We start from the raw sequence: 23530 nt of genomic DNA on the forward strand, positions 1-23530 counted from the left end.
AACGGATTTGTCCAAAGCCTTTTAGTTTTGGAGTTACCATTGTTTATTTGAAGCGTGAAATCTTAAAAAATCAGAAAAAGGGGAATAACACCGACACTGTTGAGATTCGGACCACAGTTGATAGGACTTTTTGGTTCCATTTTGAATGTAGAATCTACTGGTAAAGTTTATAACACGAGTAGCCGAACACCCTGTTTTTTTTATCCAAGATAAATAATCAAATAATATAAAACCCTTATATACATGCACAACAAAGGCAGAAATACAAACTACTTTCCTGTCCGGCTTCTAGAACGATCGAGCACTTGTCTAATATTTTACGACCAAGTATCACGAAAAAAAGCCTCTCCTTGTCAATAAAATCCTTTTTAAAATAGGCTTAAGATAACTGAATGCGTTTTAAACCAGTGTCGAACCGTTTAAAAACAGGGGCAATTATTTCGTCGTGGAGAATCACAGATGGGAGCCTGGGGCTTCTGAATAAAGATGAAATAACAACGAGGGCAAAGTTCAATGGCATGATCTTTGAAAATCACTTCAATTGTTTGTCTCTACCTCCTTAACGCTTAATTGACGTGGAAAAGTTTCGTAAATCAAGTTCTGAAGCCTTATTTAATCGGCCTGGCCTGGACATCAACTAATTCTAATTTAACAATGTGAACAGTTCGTGTTATTATTTGTCAACTATTCTCCTCTCTCGGAGGAAAACTGGACAAGGGAAATTTTGTAAAATGAGTTGATTGGTTAAGTATGTCTTTATGCAATTTATTAAGACGGACGAAGACAAGAGACAGTTTTGAACCATCTAAAATCCACTTCGTGATTTCAGGCGATTATGGGTCCAAATTTGTGTCGACAAGTTTAACTTGGGGCGTCGGTGGCCGCAACGGTTTAGGCGTTGACACGGCGCCCATCACTGTAAGGTAAAGGTCCCGGGTTCGAATCCAGCGGCCCTGCATTCGAACCCGATGGGAGATTGAGATGGGAAGTTAGTGCCCGAGTGGATCGAAGCACGATAGTTCAAGTGGTAGAGTAGCGGCATATCAAGCTGAAGGTCGTGGGTTCGAATCCCGCTCGTGGCACTGACTTTTTTATCTCAACTAAAAACATTAATTAATTGAATGATATTAATTGGTCAAGCGGACCACGAAAAATAGTGAATTTAATTTGAAATGTAAAAGTGAAAATGTAAATTCACTAATTTCGTGGTCCGCTTGACCAATTAATATATTACAATTAATTAAGGTTTTAAGTTGAGATAAAAAAGTCAATGGCACGAGCGGGATTCGAACCCACGATCTTCGGCTAGATACGCCGCTGCTCTACCACTTGAGCTATCGTGACCTCGATCCACTCGGACACTAACTTCCCATCTCAACCCCACCTAAAAATGTAAGGAAAGCTTTTAATACAAATTTATTACTTTTTTAATAACAAAGAAACACATGAAAATGTTATATCATTAACTAATATTTTTTTTTATAAAAAAATGTTTTAGCATTATGAAGTGCACTGTATAAAAGCTAATTTATATAACGTAAATCGGAACAATCGTCCTAGCAAATTTTGCAATTGTACGTTTTTTTTTCCTTTTTTTACGAGGGTTCGAAACAGCAGAGGTCATATCCACCCTCAGGGTGCCGGTGTTTTTGAAAAAAAGCCCGTTTGTAAGTATGTCGGGTTCGAATGAAGGGCCGTTGGATTCGAACCTGGGACCTTTACCTTAGAGTGATGAGCGCCCGTTGCGCCCACCGACGCCACCAATTGTATGTTTAAAATTGCGAACCAAGCAGGATTTTTAATAGTTGATTATGTTTTAGTGGTCTAATTGACCAAATTCGTTCTTTCAAATTAATTATTGTTTTTATGTATGGTCTCGGTTGAGATGAAAAAGTTAGTATCACGAACGGGATTCGAACGCACGACCTTCGGCTCAACACGCCACTGTTCTAACCACTTGTCACGATAGCTGAAGTGGTTAAAGCAGTGGCGAATAAAGCCGAATGTCGTGGGTTCGAATCCCGCTCGTCATACTAACTTTTTCACCTCAACCGAGACCTTACATAAAAAGAATAATTTTTAATAGTATTGACCTGATTCGTTTTAAACAACTGACTTAAGAATAACCCACAGTATTTATAATATGAATGGTTGATTCTAAAGCAATTATTTGATAAGCTCCAAGAGGTGTATTAGGAAAATTCGGGAAAAAAATTCAAGAATGAAAACGCCGTTTTGTTTTATTGTATAATTCCTCTCACAAGGGTCATTCAATTGTTCCTGTATTTAATGTGGTGCTTTTCTGTTAGTAACTAGTGATACTTTTTTATTATGCTATTTTCCAGTACACTTTTTAAGCCTATACTTGAGTCACGGTAAGAAGAGAGAAAGTTATTCCTTAGTGAATAATTACAATATATCACACTGAATAAAATCACAAAAATTGATGAGAATAATGCGATAACTTTTGCGTATCTATTTTTCTTTAGTGCAGAAATTGTTAATTTACTTAGTTTATCCTTCAAGTAAGAGTTTTTTGTGATTAAAAACTCTTGTTTCAATTAATTGTATTAACAACGTAGAGTCATTAAGGCAATTACAAAGGTGTTTTGTGGGATACAAAATTAAAAGCACCGAGGAGGACAAAAAAAAAATAACAATGCAAAATTGAATGTACACGAACTTATTTACAATTTAAATTAACAGTTTATATGTAAAATTAAGACTGACTCATGGAAATTGTATCGTATGATATCGATTGAGGTCTAACGAAAGTTTAAAAAAAAGGTAAAATCTAATTTTAATCCGTATGTATTTTTGATGGCTCTAATTAACTAGATTGATCATTTAAATTGGTTTATAATTTTTAAGTAAAGTGTGGTTGTGATGAAAAATCACGCCGGTGCTCTATCGAGCCGAAGTCGTGGGTTCGAGTCCCGCTCGTGACACTAACTTTTTCATTTCAGCCACACTGCAATTTCAATTATTGACTGCTTTAAATGTCGTATGTTATTAAACAAAAGCGTTTTTCTCCCATGCTGTCATTTCAAAACAATTCAACAGGATAATGATATTATTGTTGTTTTGTTTTTGTATCCCTGCGGGAGTTTTGTTTTTACTAAGCCAAAAATTAAAACATATTTCCCGTTTTCTTTTATATCTCTAAGATTTAAGTAGTCAGATCTGTTTAAAAAAAATAATTCTTATGAGTTTAATTGCTAAATAGGTGCAAAATATTATACCAAATTGAGTTTTACACCTTCTATGAAGAGTGACTGATCATCTTTATATACAGGGTGTCCTATTGAGATGGCCTGGTTGAATTTCTCTTGAACCAATGACGCTATAAAAAAAAGTGTTTAATATATTTTAATCTTGTTTCAAACTTTAAACTTTTTTTGGAGAAAAATAATACAGGGTACCTCAGGCCGAGTTCAACTTCAAAATTTCAACAACGACCCAATACATCCTAACCCGTCGCTTTAAATGATTTTATACGTTGAAAACAATGGTGCAATCGGATTTTAAATTGGTTAAAAAATGACCAAGTTATGGAAAAATTAAAAAAAAAGCAGTCATTTGTTTTGCTATTTCTTAATAACATTTCATGTTCGAACTGCCTGCCTTGCTTAAAGATGTAAAGATTTGCTCTTTTTAACCAATCTTCACCGGTGCTCAGACAGGGGAGATGGATTGACAAGCATTTTCTATCCTTTGCAGCAGCTCTTCAACTGAGGTTGCTCGGTTATGATTGGCATAGATACTAGTTTTTAAATGGCCCTAAAGAAAATAGCCAAGTTATATCGGGGGAGGGAGCAGGCCAACAGATCGGACCATGAGGTCCTATCCACCTGTCCCGGAAGTGACAATTCAAATAACGTTTCATATGTAAAGATTTGTGTGCGAGGCATCATCAAGCTGGAGAATAATTGTTTGTCTTTGTTGGAAAGGAACATCCTCTATTAGTGTTGGTAAAACGTGCCTCAAAAATTGAGGAACTGAGCACCAAATTATTTTCGTAGAGTGATAAGGCCCAATTAATCTATTTCCGAGAAGTCTACAGCAAACTTTGATTGTGTGAACCATCTGAAGATGACAAGAGTACGAATTTCTCGGATTTACTTCTGCCCGCGTTCGTAAATTCCAACGGTTTAGTGTGCCGATGGATGTGAACTATCATCAGTCCATAGGATGTACGGAAGAAAGTTTTCTTCCGCTTCCCAAATCGACGTTTGTGCAAGGAACGTTAGACGCCTATCATAATCAGAATCCCGAAGCCCCTGGACAAGATGAGAGCGATACGGCTTAAAATTGTAAGTCCGAAGTACATATCTAATTGTCTAATTTCGGAGAGAGGAATTCGGATTTTCTTACAGTAAAATATTTCTTCGTCGAAATAACGCTGCCGGTTTCTTGGTGAACAGCAACTGATCCGTATCTCAAATGGCATGTGTTCGGGCCCGAGACCACCAGCTCCAGATCGTGGAAGTTGGCTATGGATAAGGGAGAAAAGACCGCTTTTACACAATTTGGAATATAACTCGAGAAAACCGTGAGAGCAGAGAAGCAAGGAGGCAAATGCTTACCATACTTAATAAAAGGTATGAAAAGGCACATGGGGGGACAAATTGGGTTTTGGGAAGAAAATGGACAAGAAGCTTCTGAAAATGACATTACCACGCACTCTGTGGATAACAAAAGAAAATGTTTCCCGGCGTAAAAAATCGGTACATTAGTTACACATACTTATGTTAATGTAAGACAAATTAAACGAGATCAGAACTTCATGAGTTTTAATACATGAAATATTTAATTACAATGGTTTGAAAGAAATTTCACCAAAACACCGGAAAACAATTTATGAATAATAAAATGAAATTTAACTAACATTATTTATTACATCTATGAGGTTTCGTGGACCGATGGACCAAATAAATTCTTTTCAATTAATTAATCTTTAATTAAGGTTTTGGTTGAGATAAAAAAAGTCAGTGTCACGAGCGGGATTCGAACCCACGATCTTCGGCTAAATAGCCCGCTGCTCTACCACTTGAGCTATCATGACTTCGATCCACTCGGACACCAACTTCCCACCTCAAACCCGCCTTTCGAATTTTCCCTCCTTTCTGCCATTTTTCGTGGGTTCGAATCCCGCTCGTGACACTGGCTTTTATATCTCAACCAATACCTTACATAAAGTATAATGTGTGGTGATTAGTGAACGCATTTGGCACGATAAAGAAAATGTTTTTCTGAAACCTACATTACACCAGACCGCATCTCATGATTTCTGAATAATAAAGTATAATATTTATATTGAATTTATATTTTATATTGTATTGAAGGGTGCAATTCGTTGGCTCCATGCCGAGAACAGGAATGCCATCCGATTTGAGAATTATGTTTGAACACGGCAGCGATTATTTGGGTCCCTTGGGAAACGGGGTTGTTCTATTTATATAGTAGTAATAATTGTGTATACCTAGATTGTGTTGAGAATGAATGTATTTATTAGCGTGAATGTGTGATGTTAGAGGGTCGATGGCGGAATTTCGACCCTCAACTAAGTTTAGTTGTATATGTGTAAAGGAGGAATATCGAGCACTCCATCAACCTAATTGAATGAATGGTATGTAAATAGGGGTGGATGTATTTAAGAATGAGCATGAGTACGATTGGGTTTGGAACTGCATGGGTTGGATGCTGAAAAAATGCTCTCCTGTCCTCGGACTGCCAACACACGGGGTGGGTGATTCTTGAGTCTGCCGGCAAACGTACGTACGTACATGTGCGGATTTGAACCCTCTATAAATCTAAATCGAACCCGACATACTTACAAATGGGCTTTTTTTTAACATCGGCACCACCAGGGTTGATAAAACCTCTACTGTTGGGAACGCTCTATTAAAAAAAAATGTAATTCGCTATCGCATGTTCCAAATCGACCGGCATTCAAAACCATCTTCTCAATGGTACGTCGATGGACGGGTTCACTCTACAATTCATGTCGAGAACGTTTTTCTAACTCCTTCAACCTGATGATGAGCGTTTAATGCTTGAAATCCGGATAGTAGTAAACAACAAATCTTTGAGTAGAACCATCATTTACAAAAAGTGATTCTACATACTCATCCCACCTTCATAAAATTATATTCATAATTTCTACAAATATAAGTGCACGGTTCTTTTGTATTTGCGTTTACTTGACGCAAATCGACAAAAATCTGAACAGAGGGGTACTTAAAACGAAACAAACTTTATAAACTGTTATCGCCAATCGCAGACGATCCAAACTTCCGCTTAATGACCAAAGATTAATATACACCATGATCTTCAAACCTATGTGGACTTATGGTATCGAACTCTGGTAGTCAACCAACCATCCCAACTCCCAACGCATCCAAAGATTCCAATCGAAAGTCCTTAAGAAAAATAGATAACCCTACTTATTATGTATCAAAACTCGCCCTATACTGTGACCTTAATATTCCCCTTTTCCAGGAATAGCGAAAACCTATTAGAAAAAATTCCCTCGTGCCTTTCCAAAAAATCCCGATGCCTTGGTACATCAGCTCAGTTTCATTACCATCGCATATATTCCTCCACATCGTCTGAAAAGCCGATGGCCACATGCCATAGTGACAAAGAAAATTGAAAAAGTGGTCATTATTTATTTCTTCTGCAGGAGGTTCATCACTGAGTGATTTCTCCTCTACGTTTTTCATGTCAATTTTACCGTTGCAATTGTTTTATAGGTGTAAGAATCAATAAAAGGAAGAAAAAGGCCTTTGGTTGTTCTCGAACTAATGAGGGGATGCACCCAATATTTTCTTACGAGTTTTCTTTTACTGAAAATTCAAGCAGAAAGCCTGACCCGATGAGACCCATTTTCATACTGCTCTAGCCGTAGTGTGCGCATCACTGTTTGCAGTAGCGATCGCGATTTTTCGGTCGCGGCGTCTGAAAATCGCAAGTGCGTATCCGCCCTTATCTTAATGCGGGTCTACACCTATAAAAATGTTGCGCCGAATACGACACGGCGTAAATTTTTGTTCATGTCCGGGAATTTCTGTGAGTGTAGGACGTGACAACAGCAAAAATGTATCCCGCATTCAATGCACACGCCCCCGGTCGATTTTTTGGACGGACATCGAAGGATTTTCGCCGCATAAAAGCTCTCGATTCGGACGCTTCTTCCTCACGAATGACTGTCCACCAGTCTGCCTACAATTCGAGCGAAGACACGCCGCACGGCGTAACTATTTGTTCGGTAATAGTTTTGAATTCGCGCCGGAAATATTTTTTGGGGAAAGCATTCGGCGTAAATTTTTCATACGTGTGGACTTTCCCTTTAGATTTCACATAAAGAAGACCCTTTTATTTGAAAACAGGAAGCGACTCAGCGATTGGGGTCCGCAGATGTTATTCGCCCCCTGGGTTGATCGACGTGAGGTTGACGGTCCCTTCCACGATCATGACCACGTGTTCAACGGGCATCAAACAACTTACATTAACGGACTTAGCTTTTCGACCATCAAGTTTTTTACCATGAAAACAATTTAATTCTATCTTGTATAAATTTTTCCTCTTACCGGACAAGATTTTTGAATGGTTTATGTTAAGAAATTAATTTTTTTTATATTAAAAACAAGAGCACTTTCTCTCGGATTACTTTTTATAGTGTTCAGTGTGTTTATTCAGAAATAAATTGCACTTTAATATATGGCGGTGTCTTTCTGTCCCAGTATCATCGCCATAAAAAAACCCGGTCGTTCGATAAGAATTAAATTTTTCCACATTGTTTACTTAAAAGTCGTTTTAAAAAATGCTAATATTTCAAAATTTTCTCACTCAAAGGTTTAAACTAAAGTGTATACTCACGTTGTTTTCTTTTCTTAGCACTTCACAGCAGTACAGCGAATACAAAGAGTACAACACAGCCGGCACCACAAAGAAAGCGTCGAGGTTCGATTTACTTTATTGGAAGGGGATTAATAACAAAATAATTTAAAAAATGAGAAACTACTGGAAGAGAAAAACAACGGCGCACGGTGAAACTTGAAAGTAGACGCGCCCGACTTAGTTCTTGTAACGGCACTGGCCAAGAATTGACTGCCTAAACGTGAAACTGGCTCCTAAGTAGAGGGTCTCCCACTTCTGACGGTCACACCTCCCACCGCAGTATAACACTAAACCAGTGCCGTGGGTATACGCGTCCTATTCCGTTTCAGGCTTTGGGGTCGTTTTCTCTCGTCTGCACGACAGCGTCAGTAAGCGGCGGGGGGGGGGTTTAACGTCGATCTCTCAGGTCGAACGGTCGGCCCGTCGAGAGTAACGACCGGTCGAGATGCCCATTCATGATTTCATGATTTACACCGGGCTGGACGTAACAGGTAGCACACGGACTGCACTTCTCGTCGAGCAGGAAACGGGCGAGACACGGTATTGGAATTTTGGGTGCAGAACGTACTTTTTGGAGAAAAGAAAGAAGGACGGAGGGTGGTATTCGCAGATAACCATTCCATAAGATATTCTCCTAGTGAAACGGTTTAAACAGACCTGAAATGTCTTCTAATCAAAATATTCTGAATAGAATTTATATTACTGCATTTATTATAGTATTTCTTTGCTACAATATTTACGGGTGAATTATTGCACTAATTACTTAGTGGGTAGACCACAGGCAGCCGATCCTGTACAATATGGGAACTATTGAATACATATACAACTTCATAGCAATATGCCCAATCTTAAAATAACACTGTAAAAGGTGTTTCAAAAAAGAAAAATTGGACTGGGAAGAAGTTATTGTTTTTTACGAGGCTTCGCAACAGCAGAGGTCATATAAACCCTCAGGGTGCCGGTGTTTTTGAAAAAAAGCCCATTTCTAAGTATGTCGGGTTCGAATGCAGGGCCGCTGGATTCGAACCCGGGACCTTTACCTTACAGTGATGAGCGCTAAACCGTTGCGGTCACCGACGCCCCTAAGAAGTTATTAATTATTTAAATTGAAGAGAAGGTATCCACCACTTGAAATTTAATTGGATGTATGATCAGTAAAATTCTACCCCTTGACCACAATACTGATCCTACATCAAATTATTTGAACGGTAGCGACTGGGAATAGTCAGCTACGTGCTGCAATCATATAATTCCAATAACAAAAAAATTAATTGAACTTTTAGTCGGAACTTTATATTTCTATTTTTATTTTTAAATTTTGTGTTATAAACACTTCTGAGTCAACAAACGGACATAGTTCATGAAGTTTGTATTTGTAATGCTTGGTAACAACAAAAATATATTTTCTATTGCGAATATTAATAAAATGCATTTTTTATTATTATTATTACTCTGAATAGAGATTTTTCAATTCTGATGATTTAGGAAAAAACAACCAATAGATTTTTTTGACCGAATTTAACTACATTTTCAAGATGGTGGTAGTCAGTTAAAAGGCACAACAGCAAGTGCCAACATCAAGTCCTTCGAGGCCAAAAGACATTTTTCTTTAAACATTTTATATTGTATGATTATCAGTTTAAAAATTATGGATGGAAGCCAAATTTGAACTATGTAATTAAAAATAAATAGAAAGCCTACAAAACAGGCTATCAACAAGAGCCAAAAAACTAAACCAAGTGTTGGTATACATCTTTTGTTTATAAAACAAAAGATATATACCAAATAAAACAAGATTTCCTAAGAGAAAAAAAGATATCTGCACAGGATTGTTTCTGCATCGCCAAGTTTTGACGCATCATCTAATACTGCAGGACATCCTAAACTTTTTAGCCAGCGGACCCCTTTTCACAGAATAAAATCCAGGGTGGACCTTCTCATTCAAGTATTTAAAATTAGGTACTTGTAGTATATAGTAAATAAAAGCTTTATAAAATAGCCTAATTAGGTGATGGAGAGGGATACCACTATGAAAACAGACATTATATTGGCCTACTTAACTTTATTTACAAAATCCGGAACACAAAAATCAAATTGGACAGAACGGAATCAATAGGAAGGTAAAACTGGAGTCAAATTCAAAATAATAATTTGAACGTTAATGATTGATGAAAATGAGCAAAAATGAAGCGTGAGGATATTGCAGCCAGCAGAATTTGGGTATCTTGGGTATAATTTTTGATAGCTGGACGGATGTCGGATTCAGCATCTAGCATTTAGCAACTAGCTTCGGCATTTAGTTTTAATGCAAGTTTTTGTTTTCCAACGGAGCCAAAAACCCGTATTCACTTGAAGATAGTATGGTTGGCTTTGTCGAAACTAAAAAACGGTTTGACCATCCGTTCATGGTCTTGCAGCATTGTATTTCGAGCTGTTGGGATGTAGTGCACAAAGGACATCTCCAAACTTCGAAGGTGTTCACAAATTTCATCAATCAACGTCCGCAAGCTCCAGTTGTTTTCTTTTAAAAAATCATTTAACAGAGGAAAACACACCACCTCTTCCTTCTCAGCAGATTCAACCCAAAATTGGATTTTACTTTTAAAGGCGCAAACTTTGTCATCAGCGTCGAAAGTTGTGATACTCCGATTAATAAGACAGGTTACATTGCCATTTCTCATGATTGAAAATGTTGGCCAATTGGACTTTATGGTTGATCAACAGGGATAAGATTTCAGAACGTAATTCCTGTAATCGTGAAAGTGCTTTCACACGAGACAGCCACCTGACTTCTGTATGGTGAAACTGGGAATGATGAAGGCCTGCAATATCGTAATCATCATAGTATCGTCAAAAGTCTTGACTTCAATGGGCGCACTTGATATAATTAACAATTTGAAAAGTCTCATCCAAAAGCTTCTTAAAATTTGTTTTATAGCCAAAGCATGTCTGTGAAGAACACAATGACTGCTGCTGCAATCCGTCGATTCATCTTTTATTTTAGTCACTCCGATCGTTCGTCCAGTCATTACTTTTGCACCATCTGTGCACACGTCAATGCAATTCGAACATGGAATTCCGTTAGTTGTAAAAAAATCGTCCAACAAATGGAATATTTCGGCGCCCGTTGCATTGGCAGGAAATGGTTTGGGAAACATCCCAAGATAACAGACATAAGCCAATAAAATAGCCAACCACGCGACATCAGTTGATTCGTCGATTTGGAGAGAAAATAAATTGTGTTGGAATGGAGAAACCAACGATTAGTATCTGTCCGAAAGTATTGTTTCATAATGGCACCGAACTGCTTTTTCATCAAGCATAAAAGATACAATATCGTTAACACGCGGTTTTATGAGGGTTTCAGCGATGCTATGAACTTTACCTGCCTATGCCACTTGATAACTTATCAGGTAAGGCGCATTTAGTGAGTTTTCATTAACAGTTTTGTCATGATTTTTAATGAAATTTTGAGAAGCAGCCAGTTCAGTGCGCCTCCTCAAAAAATCAGTTTGTTTCTCCGGAGGTCTGGGTGTGTAACCTCAAAACGTCGGCGCAATTTAACTGGAACGATTGAACTGTTTGGAAGGACTGCGCAAATCATACACTGAGCTTTACCCTCGTCAGCTTCTATAAATCTCAAATCTAAGTAGCTGCCGTGGTACTTACACTTTTAAGATATTCCACTTCCATTGGCTGTATGGCCTGCACCTATTCGTTAACTTATAGAATTTGACCATGCTGGACCTGCTGAGGTGATTCATCTGAAGGCTTCATCTGGGTTGTCGACAGTCCTTATCGGAATGGTGTCCATCCGCCTTATCAACTCCAATTCGACGACATGAAGGTGATGGAGAAACTGCATGCTTCCTCAGATATCCTGATTTCAGCCACCGAGAGAGGATGAGGGTGAGGGTGAGGGTGAGGAGAGGAGAGGAGAGGAGAGGAGAGGAGTGAGTGAGTGAGAGAGAGAGAGAGAGAGATCTGCACAGACTTGTTTCTGCCGCTCTATTCTATGCCTCCGAAGTCGTCAGTGTCCAAAGTCTTATCACTCTAGTCCTGACTAGTATACGTTTAGTAGCAACTAGGGAATACTAAGGATCCTGACCCCTCTCAGATGTAATGTTTTTGTAAACCAAGCCCCTGATCCGTTGACAGTGTGTTTAAATCATGTATGGCTGGGTCTTTGAACAAAATGGAAACCAAGTTCTTACGAAGATGATTTGAAATTGGGAAATCAAGGAATTTACAAAAATGTGAGATTCCTTCTTGAGATATGTCAGATAATCTACAGTTAGTCGTCTTTTTGACATGTACTCCTTTCTGAACTGTACCATCTTCATTGGTGAGTATGGAGGATGGGATGTCCAATATTGGTAAAACTTACATGAACAAAAAGAATAAATATCGTGATTCTACGAGAAAAAGGCCAAGGAAATAAGCTCTAAAAGTCAAAAACCAAGGAAAAGAATGATAAGAAAGAAAGTAAAATTCAACAGACGAAATACTTTATTCAAGTACGCTTACAAGGTAGAAAAACATCGAGACCTCAGATAAGTCAAACGATAACAGTGAGGAAATGAAGGCGGAAAATAAAACTAATATATTCGAACAAAAATACAAAAAAAGCTGTACCTTGGAAAAGAGAGTTTTCACTGAAATTACTGTTCATTGTGTTTATTGATTTTGAGGACTTGGTGTAGAAGTCTCACTATTTAGAAAATCTATTGAAAATATACTATAAATAAATATATAAATAGGTCGAAAAATATAAATTACAACTAGTCTTACGAATGCTTATGATCGGAGTTGTGAGATTTCTTGATGTTATCTGCGGGGTGATGGAACTGTCATTTGGTCCGTCAACACACGCTGGTTTGGATAGGTTCGGTTAGATGCGTTTCGGCAACTTTAACCTTCTATGAACTGTCAGACCCAAAACTTAAAAATATGGAAGATAGGAAGTTATATAAAACTATCGGTAATAAAAGTGTTCATTTTCGTGCGAATTCCGGTGCATTTTTACCTCCTGAATCTGCATAACTTTTGCATATTTCACTATTTGAAAGTCAATCCGTTAAAGTAGGACAAACTTGTAATCCGACACGAATCAACAGTTAAAATAAACAAAAAATAAAACACCATTTGACCACTTTTTGAATTTATCAAGTCGGAATTGGATTTCCTATCGATACACTTCTGCTTACTCATGTGGGAGGACGTGTTATTCGTTTATAGCCGAATTCGATGGGGTCGATTATTTGGAAAAAGTGTTTGTTTAAGATTTGACGATTTTGCGTCATTACTTTTTTTAGTACTATATGTGCTCAGTTTCTCATTTAATCTCTACAAAGAAAATCAGCCCGTGAAAACGTTACAGACTTCTAGTTGATAGTGATCGACCTCCGTAGTTTTAAATTGATGTATTGGATCTTCTTGAGGTCATTTTACCCTGAAGATGGCGGAACATTCGCCGAAAGCTTGGTGAAACCTAATAGTGATGTTTTTTATTCACCTGTAAAATGACCTCAAGACGTTACAGACTGTTCTCTCTTAATGTAAATACTGCCTACATAAAATATTTATATTTAATAAAACTGTAACTTTTGAAATTTTTACACTCATTTGTATAATTTTGCTTTTGCTTTATTTTAGTGTAGTCAACGATTACCGTTCATGAGTGAACAGGGCGATGTCCAAAATGGCTGCGAATGTCCAACAACTTGCATCATCCATCAAAACATGACCCTAATGGAAAACGTGAAAAGCGTGCACGACCTGTTTGTAAAAACTGAGTATGCCATTTAATCATCAGCTCGTTGATTTTGTTTCATCTCGATGCCGGTTATTAAATATATTTTATGCATCAGCATCTTTCATAGCACTATGCCTTAAAGAATGGGCCAACCGGGGATGAAAATGAACGATCAATCTGCTAACAAGCAAATTCAACAACTCGCAGGCAAGCCGTCTGTTTCACAATTTACGACAATCGGATTACCAACGAAAAGTAATTTTGTCAGGTCCATCAACAGAATATGTATATATATGTAGAGAGAGAGAGAGAGAGAGATATTGCTTTGTCGGCATGTTTCTTCTAGATGAGCTTTCGGCCTAGTGTTATTCCTGGATATGCCCTTTCCTTGTTGAGTTATATTTATATTGCTTAAAGACTGCCAATCTTTGTAAGTCACATTCTAGAGCATTTAATTGGGTTCACTATTAACCTACGAGTCTCTCTCTTTCTCTTAGTTCTCACGCTTACTCTTTCTCTTTTCCACTTAGTCTATTTGTCTGTCTATTCTGTCTGCTCTTCACCTCACTCACACTCACTCTCACTCTCTCTCTCTCTCTCTCTCTCTCTCTCTCTCTCTCTCTCTCTCTCNGGGTTCGAGAGGGAGGGAGTGAGGGAAAGAGCAAGGGAAAAGTAAAAATAATGTTAGTGAAGGAGAGAGAGACTGTCTGCTCTTCACCTCACTCACACTCACTCTCACTCTCTCTCTCTCTCTCTCTCTCTCTCTCTCTCTCTCTCTCTCTCTCTCTCTCCTCGTTCTAGGATCCATCCGGTCACACTTTTTCACACATTTTCCGTTTATATAAATATATAACAAACGTATTCGTAAAGTGTAATTTTAATTTATATGCAGATGATTTAAATGAATGCAAAGCAGCTGAAATGGAGAACATTAACGATGAAATTGGTCATTATTATTTTCTAATAATCAAATTATGAACAAGTCAGTAATGTCACTAATTTTTCCACATTTCTATTCTGCTTATGTGCAATGTGACATGAATAGTTTACAAATATCTACTTTGCAGAGAGGTTTAAATATGTGCACAGGTTACAAGGTAAATCTAATATTTGACTATTGTATATACGATAAATTTTCAAAACTTAAATTCTTAAAGATGAAAAATTTAATAGATTATAAGTTAGCATGTAGGATTTTCAAAGTTGTAAAAACTAAAAAAAGGATTTATACGAAAAATTAAAATTTCCATGTGATGTACACACTATCAATACTAGATATAAATGTGAACACTTGCAAATTACAAAGCATAAAACAATGACTGTAAAAAGTGTTATAGTTTTACACTTTTTGTACACCCAAAGAAATAGAAAAATTTACAAATCTTAAAAAATTAAATTAAGAGAAAATTTAATAGAGACGTACGATAAGATATTTAAACGTATGTTTATACTAAAATAGACGATAATACCAAATTGTTAAATGGTGATTATATTTTAATTTTGTACTGTATCAATTTTTTTATTAGTTTATTTACTTATTGTACGTTGAGATTTTAAAACAATGTGCAATAATAACTTTGTTTTATTGGAAATATATGTCACGTTAGATGTAAGAGGTGGGCGTGATTAATTCTCTCTATCTTTCTCTCTCTTTCTCTTTCTCCCTCTCTTTTTCTCTCTCTCACACTTTTTCTCTCTCTCTTTTTCTCTCTTTCTCTCTCTTTCTTTCTCTCTCTTTCTCTTTCTCTCTCTCTCACTCTCTCTCTTTCTCTTTTTCTCTTTTTTTTCTCTCTCTCTCTCTTTCTCTCTCTTTTTCTCTGTTTCTCTCTGTCTCTCTCTCTTTCTCTCTCTCTTTTTCTCTGTTTTCTCTCTCTCTCTCTCTGTTTCTCTCTCTCTCTCTCTCTCTCTCTCTCTCTCTGTCTCTCTCTTTCTCTCTTTCTCTCTTTTTCTCTGTTTCTCTCTCTCACTCTTTCTCGTTCATTGTAAGAGAGGTCGTTCGTGAACTAAATTCGCAAGATTTTTAAATAAAAAAATATTCTTTCTCGCCTGTCTATTCTGTCTGTCTCTCACTCATCTATCTTTCGCTCAGTTAACTTTTCTCTGAAAACGCTATCGGGTTATCGTTATGTGGGTGCCACATGAGGGATTCACTTCTACTATTTCGTTCTAAAATAGATCAATTCTTATCATTGTAACTTTTGTACTCCATTGGAGGTGATTGTAGTATTCTGTAAAAAAAAAGTCCTTCCCTGTATTTCGTGTCAGATGATAGATGCATTTGCTCGGCCGAATGAATACGTTGCCTTTTGGTGAGTTAAGAGGAATGGCAAATAAGCCGAATAAAAAACACAAAGTGTGAAACGAAATGGCATTTATTCCGAGATAATAAACTGCAGGGCAGGTGCAATATAAAGAAAGGATCGATATCCTGTGCCCGTCTGGCTCGCCGGTTGAAACGCAATACCGCGATGTGGAGGTAGAAATTCCCTCTGACTAATAGACACGGTCATGTGGGCTTGGTAGGCCGAGGAGAACGGTCGCGAGAGGTTTTCATTTTCCGACAGACTGCCCGTCAGGAGGGCCGTAACCGTTTCCAACTGGCCTCCTTCATCATGGTGAAAAAGGGTTGAAACACACACAGGGTGAGAGAAAAAGGGAAAGTGAGAGAGAGTGGGAGAGGGGGAGAGAGAGAAAGAGAGTGGAGAAATAATAAAGAGGAAGAGTAAAGAGAGAGAGAGAAATAGAAAGAGTGTGGAGGTGGGCGAGAGGCAGAGAGAGAGAGAGAGAGAGGGTGAGAGAGGGAGGGAGTGAGGGAAAGAGCAAGGGAAAAGTAAAAATAATGTTAGTGAAGGAGAGAATGAGAGAGAGAGAGAGAGTGAACAAGAGAAAAGTAAAAATATGTTAGTGAAGGAGAGAGAGAGAGAGAAAGAGAGAGGGAGTGAGAGTGAGTGAGAGAGAGAGATAGAGAGCAAGAAAAAAGTATAAATAATGTTAGTGAAGGGGAGAGAGAGAGATAGAGAGAGAAAGAAAGAGAGAGAAAGAGTGAGAGAGAAAAAGTGTGAGAGAGAGCGCGAAAGTAAGAGACAAACGAGAGAGAGAAAGATAGAGAGAAAGAGTGAAGGAGAGAGTGAGAGTGAGTGAGTGAGTGAGTGAGAGAGAGAGAGAGAGAGAGAGAGAGAGAGAGAAAGAGGGAAGGAGAGAGTGAGAGTGAGTGAGAGAGAGAAAGAGAAAGAGAGGGAGAGAGAAAGAGAGAGAGAGAAAGAAAGAGGTAAAAGAGAAAGAAAAAGAGAGAGAGATGGAGAGGGATCGTGAGATTGAGTGAGAGAGAGAGAGAGAGAGAGAGAACAAGAGAAAAGTAAAAATATGTTAGTGAAGGAGAGAGTGAGAGTGAGTGAGTGAGAGAGAGAGAGAGAGAGAGAGAGAGAGAAAAGTAAAAATAATGTTAGTGAAGGAGAGAGAATGAGAGAGAGAGAACAAGAGAAAAGTAAAAACATGTTAATGAAGGAGAGATAGAGGATTGTCTGTGTTAACAAGGTACATCGAGATTTTATTTATGTTGTTTTTGACGTATTCCTGTTAGTGAATTGTAAATAATGCGCATGCATACTAATTGTTAGACGATTTTGACCGTACAAACTTGGGAAATATCGAGGATTTGAAACGTAAAACATTGCAAATAGTTCACATTTTATTTTGATGACTTCAATTGCATGGAAAAGCAACGGTAAAATATGCGCAGAAAGAATATTTATGTGACGAGACTAGAGTTCAAGGCTGGTTCGAATCGCATAATTTTGAATATAACGTTGTCAGTTGAATGGATAAATGGGTTAAAATTGATCTTGACCATTGGTAATGAAACGTTGATTGTTTTATTGGTTTCCCATTTTATCTAGACGCCACAGTAGAACTAATAGGGTTAGTGATGTTATCGCTGTCGGGGGCGTTTTTCACTCTCTCTCTCTCTCTCTCCTTCACTAACATTATTTTTACTTTTCTCTTTCTCTTTCTCTCTCTCTCCCTCTCTCCCTTTCCCTTTATCTCTCACCCTGTGTGTGTTTATGAACGCGTTTTGTTGCGCAAATTGAGTTTATATTTTCGTCGTCGAATTGCCCGTCGGATGAGTGAGTGGGCATCAGGCCAATATTCTAATAAATGATACGACATAGTGGCCAATGTGAAAACAAAAAAGTGCGGAGAATGAATGTGGGTAAACGTTGCCGAGCCTCTGGCTATCGGTCTCATTTAAGGAACAAAATTAAACACTATTATTGAACGAGTCTAGTTTTGATTTAACGATGAACGTCATGGAACGCAATTGATACAATTCCAAAGGAATGTGTATAATCAATCCAAACGGGGTTTCTACGTTCTTGGCGAACTAAAAGAGAAAGTAGTAGAGATTAAATTTAATGATGTAACTCAGAAACTCATAATTGATCAAAATAAGCATCGTACCAACTTATAAAAACAATTAATTTTCAGACATATTTGCAGCCATCTCATTTGATTTCTCTTAGGTCAGTCACTTATTTCATTTTATCCTAAGTGTCTGGTTACACTTTCGCGCAAGAGGATACGGTTCGATCCTGGAACCATACTCAGAACACATAAAACAGCCAGTATCTTCAGGCTGTCAGACTCTGCTGGGTCCCAGGACACGTGGGAGTTGCTATACCGCTGATAGAATCCGAGCCTTTCTGTGGCAATAGGAACCCACACTATCAATGAGTACCTCAGACAGAAGGGCAAAAAGAAAATGAAGAAATAATAGAATTCACTCATTGGACACAAACAATCCAAGAATCTCCTAACAAATTTCGGAAGGAAAGAAGTTACAGAATGAGTCAAAGGAAGCAGGAAAAAACTGCGACTCCTAACAGGATTCTTAACAGGACCCTGTAAGCTAAATGGACCCTTAAATAAGATTAGAATAATCCAAGATGGCACGTGAAGATTATGCAAAACGGCAGAGGAGACACCAACACACCTACTAATAAACTGTGGTGCTACACTTGCCCGCAGGAGGAAATGCTTTGGGATGTACACTGTGACCATAGAAGAGATTCAACCACTGAAACCGGGCCTACTAATCAAATTCCTTGATAAACTAGGGCTCACCGGTGTGCTATAGGCACAGAACAGGGGATACAATAGACATTAAAGGGCGCAATATATTACACCCCAACTATTACATCTAAATTTACATCTCTTCAGGCTGGAGTACATGCAATTTGAGAGATGTGCTCAGTTCAATCTGAACAAAGGGTACAAAAACAAGAATATAGTTATCAAGACAGATAGCCAGGCAGCCATCAAAACACTTAAGTTCAAATATTATTAAAGATGGTGATAAATTGCAAGATTAGACTAAATAGATTAGGTATGCAAAATAAACTCTACTGGGTCCCAGGATATGTAGGAGTAAAAGTTAAACGAAAGATGGACGCCCTCGCAATGAAAAGGGCTGTTATACGCTGATACGCTTTCTGTGGCATAGGGGTTCACACATTCAATGAGTACATTAGACCACAATACAAAATGAAAATGTGAAAACATTGCAATTCACAAATTGGACACATTTAAGAACCTTTTAGCAAATTTTAGACGGAAAGAGGCACCAAGACGCAGGAAAAAATATCGAATCCTAACATGATTCTTAAAAGTGACTGAATGTGCATTTGAAGAAGATTGTTATAATCCAGCACGGCTATAATTCAGTAAGAAGCAGATAAGACTAATTCACTTATTGAAAAACTGTGGCGCTTCACTTGTAGAAGGAAGTGTTTTGGAATGTAAAACGTAACTGCAGAAATAATTCAACCTCTGAATCGGGCCTACTATTCAAACTTCTTGAGGAACAAGGACTAACCCGTGTGCTATAGGACCAAAACGAGTGATACTCTCAAGGGCGTAGTGTATTACTCACCCCGAATATTACATCTAAACTGCTCAAAAATGAATAGGCACCTATTCCCGTCTTTTCTCAATTTTAATCCAGTTGTATTCTCTTTAACGATGGAAAGACAGCATCTTGAACCAGAGGTTTTCAACGTTATTGTGGGAATGAGTCATCGAGGTCACCGGCAAGTGGATATAGCAGAGGCAGTTGGCGTTTCTCAGAGCCTGGTCTTAAGCCAGTTTCCGAGAGACTGGAAGTTACAATGGGAGGCCTGGTAGTAACGCGTTACGACGCTAAGGGAGAACAGAAATATTGTCATTACTGAAAGACGGAACCCTTTTCATTGTGCCCACCAGATCCTAAAATGAACTACAAGATGTTTTGGCAAGGCCTCACACTTTGAGACGACCTGCAGCAATAGTCCGCCACCAGCAACTCAGGAGAAAGTGGTGCAACGAGCGCATAGATGAGAACCCCAATTGGAATGATTTTATGTTTACTGATGAATCGCATTTCCGTCGGTATAGTGATAGCAGGCGCCGAAGTGTCTACCGAAATAAGGGGATGCGTACAATGCCCCAGTTCATGCTCCCTTCAGTGCAGTTTGGAGGAGGCGGTGTAATGGCAAATATCATTGGAGGACGAATTGGACTCCATATTGTTGAACGCAACCTCACCGCAGTCCGTTATGTCGAAGACATTATCAATGAATACATCCTCAAACCTGGGATCTCATTGGCAGGGATTTTCGATTTCTGGTTGACAATACCATACCTCATAGAAGCAGGGTTATTCATCAGTGTTTAGAAAGCCTGGGAATTTGCAATCTTCCCCTTCTCCATTGTCTCCAGACCTCAAACCCATTGAGCACATGTGGGATGCGTTACAGAGAAGGCTTTTTCGGTCACCATCCGCAGTCCGTTGACCTGCGACAAACGAATGCATCGTTGCGACATCTATGGAGTGAAATTCCTTATGAAATTAGTGACAACCTTAAGTACCTGTATGCCTAACAGGTGCACAGAGGTTTTAGCTAACAGAAGTCATTATACACGGTATTAATTGTTTAAAAAAATGATCGTGTCCAATAAACAAAATTATGGAATTAAAACCTTCTTTTATTTCAAAATCCCTAAATTAAATTTTCCTTCAGTAAAAACAATTTCTAATAAATTTTAATGCAATTTGTAATAAAAATGCTAGGGAAAGTAAATACTACAAAATTGGAATATCCCTATTCATTTTTGAGCAGTTTACATCTAATAGAGCAATTCCTCTATACTTTTCTAGACTATGGAATATGGATCATTTTAATGCTTATAAAATATAAAGTGTTTTAATATTTTCCAATTAAGACGAAGATACAGTCATAAAAACTGTCATAAAACCAGTATGAAAAATCCATAATAGTGAAATTTTTTGAAAAATACAGCGAGGATAGGAGGTTAACTATCAATTGTCAAACTGTGTATAAATGTTACGGAAAGGTAAAATTAGATCCAAACTAAGTTATAAAATATAATCAAATCAATTTTAAATGTATTTTCTGTTTAATCTTTACTCAAATATGTGCACAATTGTTGAATTTGAGATTTGGCCGCTGATACAATTCGCAAGTGAACGTAGCAGAGCTATGTTGAATATGAAATTGTTGAGCTTATTCGCGCAAGTATTTTTTTTCTCTCCCAGATAAGATAAAATGACCGTGACAACGCTTATTGTTTACGTAAATTGTCGTGCCCCATCCTCTCTATCAGTACAAACTTCAAATTGGCGTCGTACGTCTAAGAAATGTAAAAGTTAAGTAGCATCTAACTTCATCGTCGAACAAAATTCAACGCTCTTCTAAGGGGGCGTAGAAAGAGAGGAATGAGGAAATTAAGTCGGGTCAATGTTATGTGGCCGTCGGAGAACAGCTATAAACGGCACCAATTTAAAATGACCCATTGGAACGGTCAATTATCAGGGGGCGGTGAATTCGTATGACCGTGCATCCGACATCACATCTTATCTCGAGAGGGCTCCAGCTGTTTCGAAAAAACCAGCCTCTTTCGATAAAATAATTTTTTTTTGTGGGTGCGTTGTCGTGACATCAAAAGACCACTTATAACAACCGGATAAAACTAAAAAGATATACGCATTTCCTCAAGTGAGCACGAATATGAATATGCATGATAATAAAGCCATACCTTGGCATAAACAAAGAGGTGGGAAGATCGAACCGCTTTCAGATATTTATACGCGACACATGACGTACGCCAAAATTTGGTTTTTAAAATTGGAAAATAAATTCTCCTTCAAAATCGATTAAATTTAACATTGAAACATTCCTTTTGTCACATGACAGCCGTTGTTGTCACCGCATTGTTATCAGTGTGCAATAATAATTTTAAATTAATTAATCTGTATTTAAGGTATTGATTGAGATAAAAAAGTCAGTGTCACGAGACGGATTCGAACCCACGATCTTCGGCTAAATACGCCGCTGCTCTACCACTTGAGCTATCGTGACTTCCATCCATTCGGACACCAACTTCCCATCTCCATCCCACGTTTATTCCGTTAATTCGTCAAAAATTACTTTTATACTTGCGAAATTGNCGAAGCGAAACTCTTCACCAATCGGTAGGAGATTTTAATAAACTTTCAATTTGTCACGTTCCACTTCGCCCGATTTCTCAACCGATTTCGAGTTATTCGCGACTTTTGGGCAAAAAACGTGGTATTTTTACGTATTCATGGGGGGAAAAAAAGATAACTCTCTCTCCCGATTTTCTAGAATGCATAAATTTTGAACTGTCACGAATTCGCAAAATTTACGCTGTACAACTTTTGTTCTTCCTCCTTTGTCCTTCCCTTGTCAGTCGTGTCTGCTTCGGGAATTAATCTTATATCTATTAAATCCATTGTATTTCGTGGTCCGATTGACCAAATAACTTCTTTCAATTAATTAATTTTTATGTAAGGTATTGGTTGAGATTTAAAAAAAAATTGAAAAATGGCAAAAAGGAGGCAAATTCAAAAGGTTGGAATGGGAAGTTGGTGTCCGAGTGGATCGAAGTCACGATAGCTCACGCCGAAGGTCGTGGGTTCGAATCCAGCTCGAGACACTGACTTTTTATCTCAACTGATACCTTATATAACAATTAATTAATTGAAAGAACCTATATCTATTGTCACTAACATCTGGTACGCTTCACTTATTCTTTTCGGCAGTTGCTTTAATCTATTTCAACGGGTTATGTCGCCATGTCATTTTTTTAACAATATCGGACGTATTTGTCAGGCGAAAATTTGTAGGGAAAAAATCTTGTCCAAAAATTTGTATTCTTTTTTGGGGAGAGAGGGGGTGCAAAAGCCGATCACTGAATATATATGTGAAGTGTTAAGTGACCTTAACTTGATTATTTGGAGGTCGTGAGATGTGGTCTGGTGTGACGTAGGTTTTAGAAAAACATTTTCTTTATCGTGCCAACGTTTCGATTTTTATTGAGATCGTCTTCAGACCCTGGGATTTACAAACATTGTTTATCNAATTATTTTGATTAAAGAACATTGCTTTAAAGTAACTAGTTTCTTTTTTTTTGTTTAATACCAAAATCCTGCATTATTTTCCGGACAACCCAATATTATTAATTTTATTTTTATTTTTCATTTTTTTGGCCTTACGATCTCAATATATATATATATATATAAATTACGCCATTGTTTAATCAAATTATTATTATTAATTTTATTTTTATTTTTCATTTTTTTGGCCTTACGATCTCAGTATTAGCCACACCTCTCATGTAGAGTAAGTTTAGAGGGTTTTTTAATTTGTAAGCCAGTTGAAATCATATTCAGTAGTCGGCTGCGAATTTACAAACTACGTCATTGGGTTAGTGTTGAATAAGAAAACATCCGATTCTTTATTGGCGAGTGTTGATGTCTAAAGGTGATACATTTAGATGAAACGGCTGTCAACAGTA

General features: G+C 37.7%; 1 protein-coding gene across 1 annotated transcript in view; it reads right to left on the reverse strand.

Moving 5' to 3' along the window:
- The window catches only part of LOC106672385 (lysosome membrane protein 2-like), a 65108-nt gene extending 56920 nt beyond the window's left edge, over positions 1-8188 (reverse strand). Inside the window, exon 1 of the mRNA XM_014403772.2 lies at positions 7882-8188. The gene's annotated coding sequence lies outside the window, so the exon portion shown is untranslated. The remainder of the gene's footprint in view (positions 1-7881) is intronic.
- Positions 8189-23530: the final 15342 nt, after the last annotated feature.

The sequence above is a fragment of the Cimex lectularius genome, unplaced genomic scaffold (genome assembly GCF_000648675.2).
Source record: "Cimex lectularius strain Harlan isolate CLEC.00 unplaced genomic scaffold, Clec_2.1 scaffold160, whole genome shotgun sequence".
Taxonomy (NCBI): Eukaryota; Metazoa; Arthropoda; class Insecta; order Hemiptera; family Cimicidae; genus Cimex; species Cimex lectularius.